Source organism: Hordeum vulgare, chromosome 2H, assembly GCF_904849725.1.
Source record: "Hordeum vulgare subsp. vulgare chromosome 2H, MorexV3_pseudomolecules_assembly, whole genome shotgun sequence".
NCBI lineage: Eukaryota > Viridiplantae > Streptophyta > Magnoliopsida > Poales > Poaceae > Hordeum > Hordeum vulgare.
The window spans coordinates 31,487,313-31,499,014 of NC_058519.1; positions in this window are offsets into that span (position 1 = coordinate 31,487,313).

Consider the following 11,702-nt stretch of genomic DNA (forward strand, 5'->3'; position numbering starts at 1 on the left):
AATATTTTTTCCGTAACGGGAGAAGATCGGGAAGCTTGAGAGCCAAGGCAGGGGAGCCTCAGGGGCCCCACAAGCCCTCATCCGTGGCCAGGGGGTAGGTCGTGGCCCATAGGCTTGTGGGCCCCCTGGGCACCCTCTGACCTAGGGGTTGCTCCTATATATTCCCTAAAAATCCCAAAAAAATCAGGAGATCATCGAAATCACTTTTCCGCCACCGCCAGCTTCTGTCTCCGCAAGATCCCATCTGGGGCACGTTCTGGTGCCCTGCCGGAGGGGGGATTCGGACACGGAGGGCTTCTTCATCAACACCATGACCTCTCCGATGATGCGTGAGTAGTTCACCATAGACCTACGGGTCCATAGCTAGTAACTAGATGGCTTCTTCTCTCTCTTGGATCTTCAATACAAAGTTCTCCATGATCTTCATGGAGATCTATCCGATGTAATCTTCTTTTGCGGTGTGTTTGTCGAGATCCGATGAATTGTGGATTTATGATCAGATTATCTATGAATCTTATTTGAGTTTCTTCTGATCTCTCTTATGCATGATTTCATATCCTTGTAATTCTCTTCGAGTTGTGGGTTTTGTTTGGCCAACTAGATCTATGATTCTTGCAATGGGCTAAGTGCTTGGTTTTGGGTTCATACTGTGTGGTGACCTCACCCAATAACAGAAGAGGTAGCGAGGCACGCATCGTGTTGTTGCCATCAAGGGTAAAACGATGGGGTTTTCATCATTGGTTTGCAATTATCCCTCTACATCATGTCATCTTGCTTAAGGTGTTACTCTGCTCGTCATGAACTCGATACACTAGATGCATGGTGGATAGCGGTCGATGTGTGGAGTAACAGTAGTAGATGCAGAAAGTATCGGTCTACTTGTCTCGGACGTGATGCCTATATGTATGATCATTGCCTTAGATATCGTCATGACTTTGCGCGGTTCTATCAATTGCTCGACAGTAATTTGTTCACCCACCGTGATATTTGCTATTTTGAGATAAGCCTCTAGTGAACACTATGGCCCCCGGGTCTACTCCACACCATATTTTCAGCCTTACACTTTTTACTTCGTTGCACTTTCCGCCTTCAGATCTCACTTTGCAAACAATCTTGAAGGGATTGACAACCCCTTTGAAGCGTTGTGTGCAAGCTTGTTTGTGTTTGCGCAGGTACTCTGGACTTGACGAGACCCTCCTTCTCGATTGATACCTTGGTTCTCAAACTAAGGGAAATACTTACTGCTCCTGTGCTGCATCACCCTTTCCTCTTCAAGGAAACAACCAGCGCGAACAACAGAAGTAGCAAGAAGAATTCCTAGCGCCAAGGAAGGACTTTTGTTATCGTAGCAACGTACAACTCGATGACGATCTCCGCCTTCTTGATCCAGCAAGAGGGACGGGGAAGTAGATGAGTTCTCCGACATCGTGACGGCGTGCCGGTGATGGCGATGATTTATTCCTGCAGGGCTCCACCCGAGCTCCGCAGAAATCTAATCTAGAGGAAGAACTACGTGGTATAGGTTTGAGTTGCACGTGGCAAAAGTTATGTCTCAAAAGCCCTAAAACCACCAATATATATAGGAGGAGGGGAGGGGCTAGCCTTGAGGCTCAAGGGAACCCCAAGGGCGCCGCCCGAGAGGAGGGGGTGGACTCCCACCCCAATTCGGTTTGGGGGAAGGAGTCCACTCCTTCCTTCCCACATCCCTCTTTCCCTTTTTTAATTTTGGTTTTTCTTCTTGTGGCGCCATAGCCCACTTGAGCTGGCCTCACCAGCCCACTAAGGGCTGGTGCGCCACCCTAGTGCTATTGGGCTCACCCCCGGGTGGGTGGGCCCCTCCCGGTGAATACCCGGAACCCATGGAAATATGCCCTAGAGGCAATAATAAATTAGTTATTATTATATTTCTTAGTTCATGATAATCGTTTATTATCCATGCTATAATTGTATTGATTGGAAACACAATACTTGTGTGGATACATAGACAAAACACTGTCCCTAGTAAGCCTCTAGTTGACTAGCTCGTTGATCAAAGATGGTCAAGGTTTCCTAGCCATAGGCAAGTGTTGTCACTTGATAACGGGATCACATCATTAGGAGAATCATGTGATGGACTAGACCCAAACTAATAGACGTAGCATGTTGATCGTGTCATTTTGTTGCTACTGTTTTCTGCGTGTCAAGTATTTGTTCCTATGACCATGAGCTCATATAACTCACGGACACCGGAGGAATGCTTTGTGTGTATCAAACGTCGCAACGTAACTGGGTGACTATAAAGATGCTCTACAGGTATCTCCGAAGGTGTTCGTTGAGTTAGTATGGATCGAGACTGGGATTTGTCACTCCGTGTGACGGAGAGGTATCTCGGGGCCCACTCGGTAATACAACATCACACACAAGCCTTGCAAGCAATGTGACTTAGTGTAAGTTGCGGGATCTTGTATTACGGAACGAGTAAAGAGACTTGCCGGTAAACGAGATTGAAATAGGTATGCGGATACTGACGATCAAATCTCGGGCAAGTAACATACCGAAGGACAAAGGGAATGACACACGAGATTATATGAATCCTTGGCACTGAGGTTCAAACGATAAGATCTTCATAGAATATGTAGGATCCAATATGGGCATCCAGGTCCCGCTATTGGATATTGACCGAGGAGTCTCTCAGGTCATGTCTACATAGTTCTCGAACCCGCAGGGTCTGCACACTTAAGGTTCGACGTTGTTTTATGCGTATTTGAGTTATATGGTTGGTTACCGAATGTTGTTCGGAGTCCCGGATGAGATCACGGACGTCACGAGGGTTTCCGGAATGGTCCGGAAACGAAGATTGATATATAGGATGACCTCATTTGATTACCGGAAGGTTTTCGGAGTTACCGGGAATGTACCGGGAATGACGAATGGGTTCCGGGAGTTCACCGGGGGGGCCCACCCACCCCGGGGAAGCCCATGGGTGTTTGGGGTGCCGCACCAGCCCTTAGTGGGCTGGTGAGACAGCCCAAGAGAGGCCTATGCGCATAGGAAAGAAAATCAAAGAGGAAAGGAAAAAAAAAGAAGGAGGTGGGAAAGGGAAGAAGGACTCCACCTTCCAAACCAAGTAGATTTCGGTTTGGCTCGGCCGACTCCCTTGGGAGTCCTTGGACCCCAAGGCAAGTATCCCCCCTCCTCCTCCTATATATAGTGGGGTTTTAGGGCTGATTTGAGACAACTTTTGCCACGGCAGCCCGACCACATATCTCCACGGTTTCACCTCTAGATCGCATTTCTGCGGAGCTCGGGCGGAGCCGTGCTGAGACAAGATCATTACCAACCTCCAGAGCGCCGTCACGCTGCCGGAGAACTCTTCTACCTCTCCGTATCTCTTGCTGGATCAAGAAGGCCGAGATCATCGTCGAGTTGTACGTGTGCGGAACGCGGAGGTGCCTTCCATTCGGCACTAGATCGTGGGACTGTTCGCGGGATAGTTCGCGGGGCGGATCGAGGGACGTGAGGACGTTCCACTACATCAACCGCGTTCACTGACGCTTCTGCTGTACGGTCTACAAGGGTACGTAGATCATTCATCCCCTCTCGTAGATGGACATCACCATGATAGGTCTTCGTGCGCGTAGGAAATTTTTTGTTTCCCATGCAATGTTTCCCAACAGTGGCATCATGAGCTAGGTTCATGCGTAGATGTCTTCTCGAGTAGAACACAAAAGTTTTTGTGGGCGGTGATGTGCATTTTGCTGCCCTCCTTAGTCTTTTCTTGATTCCGTGGTATTGTTGGATCGAAGCGGCTCGGACCGACATTACTCGTATGCATACGAGAGACTGGTTTCATCGCTACGAGTAACTCCGTTGCTCAAAGATGACTGGCGGGTGTCAGTTTCTCCAACTTTAGTTGAATCGGATTTGACCGAGGAGGTCCTTGGATGAGGTTAAATAGCAACTCATATATCTCCGTTGTGGTGTTTGCGTAAGTAAGATACGATCCTACTAGATACCCATGGTCACCACGTAAAACATGCAACAACAAAATTAGAGGACGTCTGACTTGTTTTTGCAGGGTATGCTTGTGATGTGATATGGCCAATGATGTGATGTGATATATTGGATGTATGAGATGATCATGTTGTAATAGTTAATATCGACTTGCACGTCGATGGTATGGCAACCGGCAGGAGCCATAGGGTTGTCTTTAAACTAACGTTTGTGCTTGCAGATGCGTTTACTATTTTGCTAGGATGTAGCTTTAGTAGTAATAGCATGAGTAGCACGACAACCCCGATGGCGACACGTTGATGGAGATCATGATGATGGAGATCATGGTGTGACGCCGGTGACAAGAAGATCGTGCCGGTGCTTTCGTGATGGAGATCAAGAAGCATGTGATGATGGCCATATCATGTCACTTATGAATTGCATGTGATGTTAATCCTTTTATGCACCTTATTTTGCTTAGAACGACGGTATCATTATGAGGTGATCTCTCACTAAAATTTCAAGACAAAATTGTGTTCTCCCCGACTGTGAACCGTTGCGACAGTTCTTCGTTTCGAGACACCACGTGATGATCGGGTGTGATAGACTCAACGTTCACATACAACGGGTGCAAAACAGTTGCACACGCGGAACACTCGGGTTAAGCTTGACGAGCCTAGCATGTGCACACATGGCCTCGGAACACATGAGACCGAAAGGTCGAGCATGAATCGTATAGTTGATATGATTAGCATAGAGATGCTTACCACTGAAACTATTCTCGACTCACGTGATGATCGGACTTGAGATAGTGGATTTGGATCATGTACCACTCAAATGACTAGAGAGATGTACTTTTTGAGTGGGAGTTCTTAAGTAATATGATTAATTGAACTAATTGTCATGAACATAGTCTAATGGTCTTTGCGAATTACGATGTAGCTTGCGCTATAGCTCTACTGTTTTTATATGTTCCTAGAGAAAAATTAGTTGAAAATTGATAGTAGCAAACTTTGCAGACTGAGTCTGTAAAACCGAGGATTGTCCTCATTGCTACGCAGAAGTCTTATGTCCTTAATGCACCACTCGGTGTGCTGCACCTCGAGCGTCGTCTGTGGATGCTATGAACATCCGACATACACGTTTCTGATGACTACACGATAGTTCAAGTGCAAAATACTTAATGGCTTAGAAGCAAGGCGCCAAAAACGTTGTAAAACGTCACGGAACATAAGTGATGTTCTAAAGAGATGAAATTGTGATTTCATGCTTGTGCCCTTGTTAAGAGGTACGAGACCTCCAACAAGATTCTTTGTCCACAAAGTAAAGGAGAAAAGCTCAATCGTTGAGCGTGTGCTCAGATTGTCTGAGTACAACAGTCACTTGAATCAAGTGGGAGTTAATATTCCAGATGAGATAGTGATGGTTCTCCAAAGTCACTGCCACCAAGCTTTGAGAGCTTCGTGATGAACTATAACATATCAAGGATAGATACAACGATCCTTGAGCGATTCGCGATGTTTGACACTGCGAAAGTAGAAATCAAGAAGGAGCATCAATAGTTGATGGTTTGTAAAACCACTAGGTTTCAAGAAAGGCAAGGGCTAGAAGGGATACTTCGTGAAACGGCAAAACAGTTGTTGCACTAATGAAGAGACCCAAGATTAAACCCAAACCCGAGACTAAGTGCTTCTGTAATGAGGGGAACAGTCACTCAGGCGGAGAAACTCTAGATACTTGGTAGATAAGAAGGCTAGCAAAAGTCGAAAGAAGTATATTTGATATACATGATGTTGATGTGTACTTTACTAGTACTCCTAGTAACATGAGGGTATTGGATACCGGTTCTGTTGCTAAGTGATTAGTAACACGAAATGAAAGCTACGGCATAAACGGATACTAGCTAAAGGCGAGGTGACGATACGTGTTGGAAGTGTTTCCAAGGTTGATATGATCAAAACGTCGCACGCTTCCTCTACCATCGGGATTGGTGTTAAACCGGAATAATTGTTATTTGGTGCTTGTGTTAAGCATGAACATGATTGGATCGTGTTTATTGCAATACGATTATTCATTTAAAGAGAATAATGGTTACCCTATTTTCTTGAATATTCACCTTCAATGGTTTATTGAATCTCGATCGTAGTGTTACACATGTTCATGATATTGGTGCCAAAAGATACGAGTTAATGATGATAGTACCACTTACTTGTGGCACTGCCGCTTGAGTCATGTTAGTATAAATTGCATGAAGAGGCTCCATGCTGATGGATCTTTGTACTCACCAGATTTCGAATCACTAGTGACATGCAAATCATACCACATGAGCAAGGCCTTGTTTTCATTGAGATGAAATAAGATAGTAACTTGTTGGAAGTGATACATTTTGATGTATGCAGTCCAATGGGTGCTGAGGCACGCAGTGGATATCATTATGTTCTTACTTCACTGACGATTTGAGTAGATACAGGAGTATTTACTTAATGAATCACAAGTCTGAAATGTTGAAAAAGTTCAATTCCGTTTCAGAGTGAAGTTCGTCGTAACAAGAGGATAAACTGTCTACGATATGATCATGGAAATGAATATCTGAGTTACGAGTTTTGGTACGCAGTTAAGACAATGTGGAAATTGTTTCGCAGTTCATGCCACCTGGAACATCATAGTGTGATGATGTGTCTGAACATCATAGCCACGCACTATTTGGTATGGTGCATACTATGATGTCTCTTATCGAATTACCACTATCGTTTATGGGTTATGCATTAGAGACAACCGCACTCACTTTAAATAGGGCACCGCGTATTTCCGTTGAGATGACACAGTATAGACTGAGGTTTAGATAAATCTAAACTGTCGTTTCTAGTTTGGGGCTTCGACACTTATGTGAAAAAGTTTCAGTCTGATAAGCTCGAACCCAAAGCGGATAAATGCATCTTCATAGGATATCCAAAACAGTTGGGTACATCTCCTATCTCAGATCCGAAAGCAAAGTGTTTGTTTCTAGAAACGGATCCTTTCTCGAGGAAAGGTTTCTCTCGAAAGAATTGAGTGGGAGAGTGGTAGAACTTGATGAGGTTATTGAACCATCACTTCAACCAGTGTGTAGCAGGGCGCAGGAAGTTGTTCCTGTGGCCCCTACACCAATTGAAGTGGAAGCTGATGATGGTGATCATCGAGCATCAGATCAAGTTACTACAAGCCTCGTAGGTTGACAAGGTCGCGTACTACTACAGAGTGGTACGGTAACCCTGTCTTGGAGGTCATGTTGTTGAGCAACAGTGAACCTACGAGTTATGGAGAAAGCGATGGTGGGCCCAGATTCCGACAAATGGCTGGAAGCCATGAAATCCGAGAGAGGATCCATGTATGAAAACAAAGTGTAGACTTTGGAAGAACTACTTGATGATCAGAGGACTATTGAGTAAAGATGGGTCTTTAAAAGAAAGACAGACGATGATGGTGATAAGTCACTATTAAGAAAAGCTCGACTTGTCGCAAAGATGTTTCCGACAAGATCAAACTGTTGACTATGATGAGTCTTTCTCACTCGTAGCGATGCTAAAGGTCTGTTAGAATTATGTTAGTTGTTGATGCATTATTTATGAAATATTGCACATAGGATGTCAAAACATTGTTTTCTCAACGGTTTCTTTGAGCAAACATTGTATGTGATACAACCAGAAGGTTTTGTCGATCCTAAAGATACTAGCAAGTATGCAAGCTCCAGTGATCCTTCAATGGACTGGTGCAAGCATCTCGGAGTTGGAATATACACTTTGATGAGATGATCAAAGATTTTGGGTTTGTACAAGGTTTATGAGAAACTTGTATTTCCAAAGAAGTGAGAGGGAGCACTATAGAATTTCTGATAGGTATATGTGGTTGACATATTGTGGATCAGAAGTAATGTAGAATTTCTGTAAAGCATACAAGGTTGTTTGAAAGAAGTTTTCAAAGGAGTACCTGGATTACGCTACTTGAACGTTGAGCATCAAAGATCTATGGAGATAGATCAAAAGCGCTTAATAGAAGTTTCAACAAGATGCATGCCTTGACAAGTTTTTGAAAGAGTTCAAAATAGATCAGCAAAGAAGGAGTTCTTGGTTGCGTTGTGAGGTGTGAATTTGAGTAAGACTCAAAACCCGACCACGGCAGAATAAAGAGAATAGACGAAGGTCGTCTTCTATGCCTTAGCCGTAGAATCTAAAGTATGCCATGCTGTGTACCGCACCTGATGTGTGCCTTGACTCAAAATCTGTTGAGAGGTACAGAGAGTGATCCATGATTGAATCACTAGCAGCGGTCAAAATTTATCCTTAGTAACTAATGGACTAAGGAATTTTTTTCGATTATGGAGGTGGTAAAGAGTTCGTCGTAAAGGGTTACGTCGATGCAAGCTTTGACACTAATCCGAATAACTATGAGTAGTGAAACGGATTCGTATAATAGAGTAGATATTTGGAGCATTTCCGAATAGCACGTAGTAGCAGCATCTATAAGATGACATAAAGATTTGTAAAGAACGCACGGATTTGAAAGTTTCAGAACCGTTGACTAAAACCTCTCTCACGAGCAAGACGTGATCAGACCCCATAACTATATGGGTGTTGGATTCGTTGGAATCACATGGTGATGTGAACTAGATTATTGACTCTAGTGCAAGTGGGAGACTGTTGGAAATATGCCATAGAGGCAATAATAAATGAGTTATTATTATATTTCTTAGTTCATGATAATCGTTTATTATCCATGCTATAATTGTATTGATTGGAAACACAATACTTGTGTGGATACATAGACAAAACACTGTCCCTAGTAAGCCTCTAGTTGACTAGCTCGTTGATCAAAGATGGTCAAGGTTTCCTGGCCATAGGCAAGTGTTATCACTTGATAACGAGATCACATCATTAGGAGAATCATGTGATGGACTAGACCCAAACTAATAGACGTAGCATGTTGATCGTGTCATTTTGTTGCTACTGTTTTCTGCGTGTCAAGTATTTGTTCCTATGACCATGAGATCATATAACTCACTGACACCGGAGGAATGCTTTGTGTGTATCAAACGTCGCAACATAACTGGGTGACTATAAAGATGCTCTACAGGTATCTCCGAAGGTGTTCGTTGAGTTAGTATGGATCGAGACTGGGATTTGTCACTCCGTGTGACGGAGAGGTATCTCGGGGCCCACTCGGTAATACAACATCACACACAAGCCTTGCAAGCAATGTGACTTAGTGTAAGTTGCGGGATCTTGTATTACGGAACGAGTAAAGAGACTTGCCGGTAAACGAGATTGAAATAGGTATGCGGATACTGACGATCAAATCTCGGGCAAGTAACATACCGAAGGACAAAGGGAATGACATACGGGATTATATGAATCCTTGGCACTGAGGTTCAAACGATAAGATCTTCGTAGAATATGTAGGATCCAATATGGGCATCCAGGTCCCGCTATTGGATATTGACCGAGGAGTCTCTCGGGTCATGTCTACATAGTTCTCGAACCCGCAGGGTCTGCACACTTAAGGTTCGACGTTGTTTTATGCGTATTTGAGTTATATGGTTGGTTACCAAATGTTGTTCGGAGTCCCGAATGAGATCACGGACGTCACGAGGGTTTCCGGAATGGTACGGAAACGAAGATTGATATATAGGATGACCTCATTTGATTACCGGAAGGTTTTCGGAGTTACCGGGAATGTACCGGGAATGACGAATGGGTTCCGGGAGTTCACCGGGGGGGGGGGCACCCACCCCGGGGAAGCCCATGGGTGTTTGGGGTGCCGCACCAGCCCTTAGTGGGCTGGTGAGACAGCCCAAGAGAGGCCTATGCGCATAGGAAAGAAAATCAAAGAGGAAAGGAAAAAAAAGAAGGAGGTGGGAAAGGGAAGAAGGACTCCACCTTCCAAACCAAGTAGATTTCGGTTTGGGAGGGGGAGACCTTCCCCCTTGGCTCGGCCGACTCCCTTGGGAGTCCTTGGACCCCAAGGCAAGTCTCCCCCCTCCTCCTCCTATATGTAGTGGGGTTTTAGGGCTGATTTGAGACAACTTTTGCCACGGCAGCCCGACCACATATCTCCACGGTTTCACCTCTAGGTCGCATTTCTGCGGAGCTCGGGCGGAGCCCTGCTGAGACAAGATCATCACCAACCTTCGGAGCGCCGTCACGCTGCCGGAGAACTCTTCTACCTCTCCGTCTCTCTTGCTGGATCAAGAAGGCCGAGATCATCGTCGAGCTGTACGTGTGCGGAACGCGGAGGTGCCGTCCATTCGGCACTAGATCGTGGGACTGTTCGCGGGATAGTTCGCGGGGCGGATCGAGGGACGTGAGGACGTTCCACTACATCAACCGCGTTCACTAACGCTTCTGCTGTACGGTCTACAAGGGTACGTAAATCATTCAACCCCTCTCGTAGATGGACATCACCATGATAGGTCTTCGTGCGCGTAGGAAATTTTTTGTTTCCCATGCAACGTTTCCCAACATTCGTCACTCCCGGTACACTGTCGGTAATGCCCGAAATCTTTCCGGTGACCAAATGAAACCATCCTATATATCAATCTTCGTTTCTGGACCATTCCGGAAACCCTCGTGACGTCCATGATCTCATCTGGGACTCCGAACAACCTTCGATCACCAACACATATAACTCAACTATTCTAAAACATCATCGAACCTGAAGTGTGCAGACCCTGCGGGTTCGAGAACTATGCAGACATGACCCGAGACACTCCTCGGTCAATATCCAATAAGCGGGACCTGGATGTCCATATTGGATCCTACATATTCTACGAAGATCTTATCAGTTGAACCTCTGTGCCAAGGATTCATATAATCTCGTATAACATTCTCTTTGTCCTTTGGTATGTTACTTGCCCGAGATTTGATTGTCGATATCTCTATACCTATTTAAATCTCGTTACCGGCAAGTCTCTTTACTCGTTCCGTAATACAAGATCCCGTGACTCACACTTGAGTCACATTTCTTGCAAGGCTTATATGTGATGTTGTATTACCGAGTGGGCCCCGAGATACCTCTCCGTCACACGGAGTGACAAATCCCAGTCTTCATCCATGCTAACTCAACGGACACCTTCGGAGATACCTGTAGAGCACCTTTATAGTCACCCAGTAACGTTGTGACGTTTGATACACACATGGTATTCCTCCGGTGTCAGTGAGTTACATGATCTCATGGTCATAGGAATGAATACTTGACACGAAGAAAACAATAGCAACAAAATGACACGATCTTTGGCTTTTCCCCGCACCCTCAACAAAATGACACAAAGAGTGGGAAAAGCCAAAGATCAAAGAACTACACGATCTTGGAAGATCAAGCTTTGAACCAAGCATGGAGTGCGGTGTCTCTTGATGCATGCACATGTGTTTCTCAAACCGTCAAGAGATATTGGCAAAGGATCGAAGATCAATACTTCCGCATTATGAAAAAGCATCCTAATAGGACTGCACACACATTTTGGTCCCTTCAAGGGCGTTGGAAGAATATAAAGCCTATGTGCAGCCGTTGGGTAGCTTGCTTGGAGCAAGTACGCAATGCACCTCCAAGTGGCACGGTGGAGTCCGACTATGTGAGTTTATTTTTCCTTTGTTCAAGTTGTGCATCATCATAATGTATCATGGGAAATGATTGCATCACTTTGTTCATATTTTGTAGGACAATATTGCTCAACATAGATACAAGGACATGGAAGCTTC